The following is a 9403-nucleotide window of genomic DNA, read 5'->3' as shown; positions in this document are numbered from 1 at the left end:
TTTTATGGCTAAAATTTTAAATTCTAAGCTATAAAATCTTGATTTGTGTTTCTCTGTATTTTTATGCATACATAAATTCATGTCATATCATCTACATGGTACCAAATTAACTTATAAATAAATGAGTGCTCATAAATTACTAAACCCAACTGCTTTTCAAGCTTGGTATGTTAAATTACATGGGAAACACTGTCAAATAAGAAATGGTGTTTAACTTCCTTTGAATTGTATTTGTATGGATATGTTATTCAAATGTGTTCCAAAATTGTATGAGATTCCTAAACTCTGATAGGTCTTAGTGTATGCAGTAAATTGTTTTATTCTGATGCTTTTACTCTAAAAGCTTTTTGCAAATCCTTAAGTGTTCAGTCTTCAAGGAAATTTATGGAAAGGACCCTTGATTCTGACCAGTACTCTGGAATCCAGGTTTCTGCTAACTCTGGAGACTATACCACTGGACTAGGCAAAAACCTTCAAAACTCTAATTTTAAAACTGATGAGTTCATGAAGATTGCTAACCCACCATCAAGCAGAACAAAAATTATTACATGGGACTGAACCAGTAGAGGACTGAAATGATGTTCTATGACTCTTTGTTTGAAACTGGATTCGTTTGTTTTCACACTGCTGATAAAGACATACCCGAGACTGGGAAGAAAGAGCTTTAATTGCACTTACAGTTCCACATGGCGGGGAAGCCCTCAGAATCATGGAGGGAGGTGAAAGGCACTTCTTATATCACAGCAGCAAGAGAAAATGAAGAAGAAACAAAAATGGAAACCCCTGATAAACCCATCAGATCTCATGAGATTTACTCACTATCAGGAGAATAGCACAGGAAAGATCAGCCCCCATGATTCAATTACCTCCCTCTGAGTCCCTCCCACAACAGGTGGGAATTCTAGGAAATATAGTTCAAGTTGAGATTTGAATGGGGACACAGCCAAACCATATCAGAAACATTGTTGATTCTTTTTATATTTTGTTTTCCAGAGCCAAGAAAACATTTTTGGAGCTACTTATAGTTGACAGCAATTTGGTAAAGTATACATTTGTAAGCAAAATTGAAATATTTTCTGTCTACCTGAACTCTCCAAAATTTGAAAACTATTCACCAGTATTCTCATTCTATGGCAATACGGATTTTTGTATAAGTTTTATAAGAATCTCTTTTCTTTTTGTAACAGGAAACATTGGAAACGCTGGTTATTTTGTCAAGGCTCTGACTGGAATGTCATATTTTCAAAGGTGACCAGATTGCTTTGGCGGATTGAGGTCGACTCTATAAGCCAATAGCCTTGGAAAAAGACTGGCCTGGTATCTTGTCTAGACAGTTCCCTTACAGTGTTTCTGACCTTGTGGTAAGTAAAGAATGTCACTTTCTGACAGGCCTGGGAGCCTCAAGATATTTGGAGGACCTTACGATCCTGGCTCAATGACTTACAAGATAATCCACCAATACAATTTCTGGATTGTGATTCTTGGGAAAGTTTCAGACCAGGGAATGTGGGACTCAGAAAACGATATTTAAAATGAAGACCTTAGAAGCAAACGTTTTTCTCTGACCTTCCCCTGCCCTCCTATTATCCATCTCATTTTTCCCTGAGGCTAGGCACAGAAACCAGAACCCCTTTTCCGCAAAGCCAGCCATAAATCAAAAAATATTGCTCTAACTTTTCCTCCACCTTTCTGTGTAAAAACTAGCCATAAAGAGATTATCAAGGCCGGGCATGGTGACTCATGCCTGTAACTCCAGCTTTTTAGGAGACTGAGGCAGATTACTTGAGCTCAGGAGTTTGAGACCAGACTGGGAAACATGGTAAAACCACATCTCCATTTTTATTTAAAAAGAGTGTTTTAAGAAATGATCAGGCCTGCCTTGTTTGATTGTATGTCATAAGACTCCTGTTCCAGAGAGGGTCCTTCCCAAACCCAGAAGGAAGGGATGTTGCTCAGAGAAGCCAAGAAGAATCTAGACAGACAGGCCTTGCTGGTTTTCCCCCTCAGTCTATTAACATTAGATCTTACCCCTTCTGTCCAATCATATCCCTACACAGCCATTCATACTTTGTTGATCCTAGGCATAAAAATGGTTAGTTTCCCTCTTGGGTTCTTCATTCTGAAGTCTCCTGTGTCACATGAAACTATGATCAAATGCATGTGTGTGCCTTTTCTCCTGTTAACCTCTTGTCATGATTTTCAGGGAAATTTTAGAGGGTGAAGGGAAAGGTATTTCTCTTGGCCTTGACAATGTCCACAAAGGAAGCACTCCTATATGAAAATGATCATAATCTTGTAGAAAACTATATCCACCCTCTGCAAACATTTTTCTTTGGATCGATGTGTGATTAAAGGAGGAACCAAGTGACTCAACAAACTGCCATAGTGAGGAGTGTGCATTTGATCTGGGGATTCCCAATGCACCTTTTCCTGCTCATGGTTTCCTTCTCCTTGGTATTATTATTTTCTTCACATACACGTGCACAAATACATGTTCACACACATGCATGCACACATTGCAGAGCCTATCTTTTCATCTTTACACCCTGGCATTTTTAGAGTGAAAGTTGTTATTGCTTTTGTCCTTAAACTGTGTATATTCTTTCAATTGAAAAACTACAATCTTGGCCGGGCACAGTGGCTCATGCCTGTAATCCTAACACTTTGGGAGGCCAAGGCAGGCAAATCACCTGAGGTCAGGAGTTCGAGACCAGCCTGGCCAACATGGCAAAACCCTATCTCTACAAAAATACCAAAAAAATTAGGGGGATGTGGTGGCAGATGCCTGTAGTCCCAGCTACTGGGGAGGCTGAGGCAGGAGAATCACTGGAACCTAAGAGGCAGAGGTTGCAGTGAGCCAAGATGGCATCACTGCACTCCAGCCTGAGCAACAGAGCAAGACTCCATCTCAAAAAAAAAAAAAAAGAAAAAATACATTCTTATAAAGGAAAAAAAATGGCTTTACAGAATAGGAATCACTAGTCATTAAAGATTTTTAAATCAAGGGTTTAAGCCCTGATACAGTTTGGCTGGGTCCCCACCCAAATCTCAACTTGAATTGTATATCCCAGAATTCCCACATGTTGTGGGAGGGACCCAGGGGGAGGTAGTTGAATCATGAGGGCTGGTCTTTCCCATGCTATTCTCATGATAGTGAATTAGTCTCACGAGATTTGATGGGTTTATAAGGGGTTTCTGCTTTGGCTTCTTCCTCATTTTTCTCTTGCCACTGCCATTTAAGAAGTACCTTCCATCTCCCGCCATGATTCTGAGGCCTCCCCAGCCATGTGGAACTGTAAGTTCAATTAAACCTCTTTTTGTTCCCAGTTTCAGGTATGTCTTTATCAGAAGTGTTAAAATAAACAAATACAGTAAATTGTTACCAGGAGTGGGGCATATTTTGAAAAGATACCCAAAATTGTGGAAGCAACTTTGGAACTGGGTAACAGGCTGTTCCAACAGAGGCTGAAACAGCTTGGAGGACTCAGAAAAAGACAGGAAAATTTGGGAAAGTTTGAAACTTCCTAGAGACTTGTTGAATGGCTTTGCCCAAAATGCTGATAGTGATATGGACAATAAGGTGGTCTCCAGGCTGAGGTAGTCTCAGATGGAGATGAGGAACTTGTTGGCAACTGGAGTAAAGGGGACTCTTGTTATGTTTTAGGAAAGAGATTGGCATTGTTTTGCCCCTGCCCTAGAGATTTGTGGAATTTTAAACTGAAGAAAGATGATTGAGGGTATCTGGCAAAAGAAATTTCTACATAGCAAAGCGTTCAAGAAGTAATTGGGGTACTATCAAAGGCATTCAGTTGTATAAGGGAAACAGAGCATACAAGTTCAGAAAATTTGCAGCCTGACAATGCAATAGGAAAGAAAACCCCATTTTTTGAGGAGAAATTCAAGCTGGCTACAGAAATTTACATAAATAGCAAGGAGCCTAATGTTAATCCCCAAGACCATGGGGAAAAATATCTCCAGGCCACGTCAGAGACCTTCACAGCAGCCCCTCCCATCATGGGCCCACAGGCCCAAGAGAAAAAAGTGGTTTTATGGGCTGGGCCCAGGGTCCCTGCGCTGTGTGCAGTCTAGGGACTTGGTGCCCTGTACCCCAGCTGCTCCAGCTGTGGCTGAAAGGGGCCAATGTACAGCTCAGGCTGTGGCTTCAGAGAGTGCAAGCCCCAAGCCTTGGCAGCTTCCATGTGGTGTTGAGCCTGCGGGTGCACAGAAGTCAAGAATGGAGGTTTGGGAACCTCAGCCTAGATTTCAGAAAATGTGTGGAAACACCTGGACGCTCAGGCAAAAGTTTGCTGCAGGCAGAGGGCCCTCATGGAGAACCTCTGCTAGGGCAGTGCAGAAGGAAAATGTGGGGTCACAGCACCCACACAGAGTCTACTGGAGCACTGCCTAGTGGAGCTATGAGAAGAGGTCCATTGTCCTCCAGACCCCAGAATGGTAGATCCACTGGGAGCTTGCAGCATTTACCTGGAAAAGCCACAGACATTCAACACCAACCCATGAAAGCAACAAGGAGGGAGGCTGTACCCTGCAAAGCCATAGGAGCCGAGCTGCCCAAGACCATGGGAACCCACCTTTTGCATCAGTGTGACCTGGATATGAGACCTGGAGTCAAAGGAGGTCATTTTGGAGCTTTAAAATTTGATTGCCCAATCAACAACGTCAACAGTCATGGGCACTGGTGAAGTTCTGGAATTGTGTATTCCATGAGTATGCCTGCTGAGCGCATCTCCTCTTAACAAACCCCCTAGAGTGGTTCTCATGGCACCCACTATTGATGTGGCAAAACATCATCTCAGCATGGCTGAGGGAGTTCTGACAAAGATGTCTTGAAAGCATTGTCCTGCATGTGCCCTGTTTGGGACATCTGAGGGAAGCCTTAAGGTTACAGTTAATTAGGAATAAAATCTTAAATCAATGGTTAGGAAGAATGAACTTTACTGTGAACATTTTTTGAAGAATTAATATTAAGATGATTATTATCAAGAGTTTTAAATGACATAGTAAAATGCTTGTAAAATTATCTCAAGTGTTAACTGCAAAATACAAAAGTGCATTGAAGTGTGATCTCAACTTTGTAAGTATAGACACAAATATTTATGGAGAGCTGCATAGGAGATTGAAAGGAAATATGCCAGAATGTTTACATTGATTATTTCTAGAAAGGGGATATGAACAATTGTTTTTATATCCCTGTTCTTTTAAAATGTTCTATAAGTAGGTGTTACTCTTAGAATTATAAAAAGTAATATATTTTTCTTTAGAGACTTTATTTGTTGGATTTTGTTTGAAGAGTTATATATTTGTATGATTCAAATATCAAAATGTTTTAAGAGGGTAAACTTTGAGAAGTCTTACTGAGGGTGGAGACAGGAAGTGACCCAGGAGGCAGGACTCAATCAACTTCAGAAGCAGGGCCCAGTCACCGGACCAAATTGAGGACTAACTAAAACAAGGAGGATGCGGGAGCACCTTTCCATAAGACATACCCACCAGTGTGTCATGTCAGTTTACCCTGTTGCCATGGCAACTACCGGAAGTTACCACTTCTTTCCATGGCAACAATCCAACAACCCAGACATTACCATCCTTTTTCTAGAAATGTCTGTATAATCTGCCCCTTAGTTTGCACATAATTAACAGTGGGTATAAATATGACTGCAGCACTGCCTCTGAGCACCTATTCTTGGCACACTGCCTATGGGGTGGGCCTATTCTGCAGGAAGCAGTACCTCTGCTGCTGCTGTACACTGTTGCTTCAATAAAAGTTGCTAATACCAAAAAATAAAGAAATAAATGAAAACATTTGTCTGCCCAGCTGGATTTTGGATTTACATAGGCCCCCTTTGTCTTGGCCAATTTCTCCCATTTGGAATGGCTGTATTCACCCAATGCCTGTATCCCCATCATATCCAGGAAGTAACTAGCTTGCTTTTGATTTTACAGGCTCATAGGTGGAAGAGATTTGTCTTGTCTCAGATGAAACTTTAGACTATGGACTTTTGGGTTAATACTAAAATGAGTTAAGACTTTGGGGGACTGCTGGGAAGGCATGCTTGGTTTTGAAATGTGAGGAAATGAGATTTGGAGGGGTCATGATCTTCTGGAGTGGTTTGGCTGTGTTCTCACCCAAATCTCAACTTGAACTGTGTCTCCCAGAATTCCCACCTGTTGTGGGAGGGACCTAGGGGAGGGAATTGAATCATGGGGGCCAGTCTTTCTTGTGCTATTCTTATGATAGTGAATAAGTCTAATGAGATCTGATGGGTTTATCAGGGGTCTCTGGTTTTGGTTCTTTCTCATTTTTCTCTTGCCACCATCATGTAAGAAGTGCTTTTTGCCTCCCACCATGATTCTGAGGCCTTGTGGCGTCTACAGCCGTGTGGAACTGGAAGTTCGGTTAAACTTTTTTTGTTCCCAGTTTGGGTTGTGTCTTTATCAGCAGCATTAAAACGAACTAATACAAGCCCCAAGATGCTTGCTGTTTCTTCTGCCCAGAAAAGCTGCACTTCTTTCTGTTCAACTGATTTTATATGCAAGGTACATACTGGTCATCTCCGTCCTTTCTACTGCATAGGCAAAGGAAGTTGAGACCCTAGGTTCAAAACTCAAGCCTTAAGTTTGTTTTTTCAACTTCACAACTTGTTTTTTCTATTATTTAAAATCAATCACTCCTTTGGGAAGGAAGTTCTCCAATCAAAAAAAGAAGACAAGCATGGAGCTGAAATCAACTCATGCAAAATAAAGTCACTTTAAAGCAACGGAAGAAGCTCTTTTGGAATTATCAGTCACAGCTTCCAATAGCTGAAGAAAGTAACACTCAGCATTGAATGAATCTATAAAAACTCCCCTGAAATGTGTAACAGCAGCCAGCATGCAGGGAGCACTTGGGGCAAGGTCTTCGCACCCATCCCCTCCGTGGTCCTGTTGCAGCAGGTAGTCGGGAAGACATGAGCAGGTCAGGAGAGGGTCCTGCCACACCGGCAATGTCAGGCAACCATGAGTTAATGCCAGGCAGTCATTAAGCTCTAAAATAATAATTGGTCACAGCTGGTGCCAGGAAAAGGCAGTCTCCCAATAGAAAGAAAAAACCTGAAACTGGTGATCAGCAGCTTCTGGAGACGATCTCAGGAGCTGAACAAGTGGACTCAAGCATGCGCACTAGGAGGCAAAATGGCAGAACTTAACTAGTATATGATCTTCCTCTAGGAACATTTGGTGCGAGAAGAATGCCTCAAGTGAGCATGCGCACAACTGCAGTAAATACCACATATGCAGCCCCTCCCAAGTGCTGGCAGGTCACAGCGCAAGCGGACAGCCCACCCCAAGGGAAGAATCAGGGACAAAGACAAGCAAGACCCCAGAAACAAGCCATCATGTGAAACCCCAAGTCGAAAGTCAAACAGTGCACTTCTCTCTCAAGTCTCCCACTTGGCTCTGTTCCAGGTGTACTTTACTTCTTTTCATTCTTGCCCTAAAATTTTCATGAATTTTCACTCTTACTCTAAGACTTGCCTTGGTCTCTCACTCTGCCTTATGCCCCTCTGTCAAATTCTTTCTTCTGAGGAAGCAAGAATTGAGGTTGCTGCAGACCCGTAAGGATTCACTGCTGCTGACAATCTCTAACAATTATGAAGTAGATACTATCATATTCATTTTACAGATGAGAAAACTGAGGCATTAGAGAAGTTGTATGACTGGCTGTAACTTATCCAAGATCAGCATGATAGGAAGTAACACAACCAGAAATCAAAACTGAAGCTTGTCAGACTCTAAAATCCATGCTCATAGCTGCTACACTATAATGGTTGCCAGTGCTTTGTCATGACCTGTGCAGAAGACCACAATATGCCTCCCCAAAATGTGACTCTGGGAAACAATATGCTGCCCCAAAATATGACTCTGGGAGACCACAATATGCCACCCCAAAATATGACTCTGCGAGACAATATGCCACCCCAAAATATGACTCTGGGAGACCACAATATGCCACCCCAAAATATGCCTTTTGGGCATAAGGATTATTTTGAGAAACTGAAATGTGAGGACATGAGATTTGGAGGAACCATGGTCTTCCAGAATTATATGGTTTCGCTGTGTCCCCACCCAAATCTCAACTTGAGTTGTATCTCCCAGAATTCCCATGTTTTGTGGGAGGGACCCAGGGGAAGGTAATGGAATCATGGGGGCCAGTCTTTCTTTCTTGCACTATTCTTATGATGGTGAATAAGTCTCATGAGATCTGATGGGTTTGTCAAGGGTTTCCATTATTGCTTCTTCCTCATTTTTCTCTTGCCACCACCATGTAAGAAGTGCTTTTAACCTCCTGCCATGATTCTGAGGCCCAGAGGAAGCCCTGAAAACACAGTAGCAGTTACCCTTTTGTAAGGGAAATTTGCCTCTGTAAAGGAGCCCTCCTTTTATGAGGGTGCCTCCCTCTCTGTACCAGAAATTCAAGGATGACTCAAATCTGCATGAAACCTTACCCTTGTTGATTCTGCTTTCCCTGGTTACTTCCCCACACCTGCCAGCAACATCCTTCTTTCTTTGTGACAGCTGAAGATGGTATTAAATATTGAAGCCTGAATTCAAAGCCTCTTTGATACTGACTCATCTCTCTGGGTATCTATCACATACAGATGAGGCATGTTTGTTAATAAACGTCCATTTGCCTTTCTCTTATTAATCTGTCTTTTGTTACAGGAGTCCATCCCAACCAGTAACTGCAAAGACTAGAGGGAAACTAAAATTTTCCTTTTCTACACCACAGAAACTCGGAAACAGACTTTAACCAAATTGTTTGTGCTTAAAGTATATGTAGGAATCAGAAAGAGCAGAATCAAAATCAGAAACGATGGCTTCTGTCATACAATCGTCCCCCTTATCTGTGAGGTATATGTTCCAAAATGCCCAGTGGATACTTGAAACCTTGTATAGTATTGAACCCTGTATATTCTGTTTTCTCCTATCCATATATACCTACGATAAAGTTTAATTTTTAAGTTAGGTACAAGAGACTAGAAACAAACTGACACAAGAACAGAAAACCAAACACCGCATGTTCTCACTCATAGGCAGGTGCTGAACAATGAGAACATGTGGGCACAGGGAGGGGAACGTCACACACCGGGTTCTGTTGAGGGTGGGGGCCTAGCGGAGGGATAGCGGGGGGTGGGGAGGCTGGGGAGGGATAACATGGGGAGAAACGCCTGATGTAGGTGACGGGGGGATGGAGGCAGCAAGCCATCATGGCATGTATGCACCTATGCAACAATCCTGCAAGACCTGCACATGTACTCCAGAACTTAAAGTATAATTTTTAAAAAAAGAAGAAGAAATAAAATTCTGGGCTGGGCACAGTGACTCATGCCTGTGATTTCAGCACTTT

The 9403-nt window shown here is 42.2% G+C and overlaps 1 long non-coding RNA gene across 2 annotated transcripts; it reads left to right on the top strand.

The window, feature by feature from the left end:
- The first annotated feature begins 374 nt into the window (after positions 1-374).
- LOC105713658 (uncharacterized) lies at positions 375-8596 on the top strand. 2 transcript variants are annotated; one of them, XR_001106606.2, is made up of 4 exons: positions 375-463; positions 994-1039; positions 1188-1361; positions 7225-8596. It is a non-coding gene; the product is annotated as an uncharacterized LOC105713658 (long non-coding RNA). The 2 variants fall into 2 exon arrangements; XR_001106605.2 differs by having other exon boundaries at positions 994-1054.
- The last annotated feature ends 807 nt before the right edge of the window (positions 8597-9403 follow it).

Source organism: Aotus nancymaae, unplaced genomic scaffold, assembly GCF_030222135.1.
Source record: "Aotus nancymaae isolate 86718 unplaced genomic scaffold, 86718_ANA_hifiasm-v0.15.2.pri h1tg000022l_1, whole genome shotgun sequence".
NCBI classification, from domain to species: Eukaryota; Metazoa; Chordata; class Mammalia; order Primates; family Aotidae; genus Aotus; species Aotus nancymaae.
The sequence above is the reverse complement of the archived record's forward strand: the minus strand, read 5'-3'. Positions and strand labels throughout refer to the sequence as shown.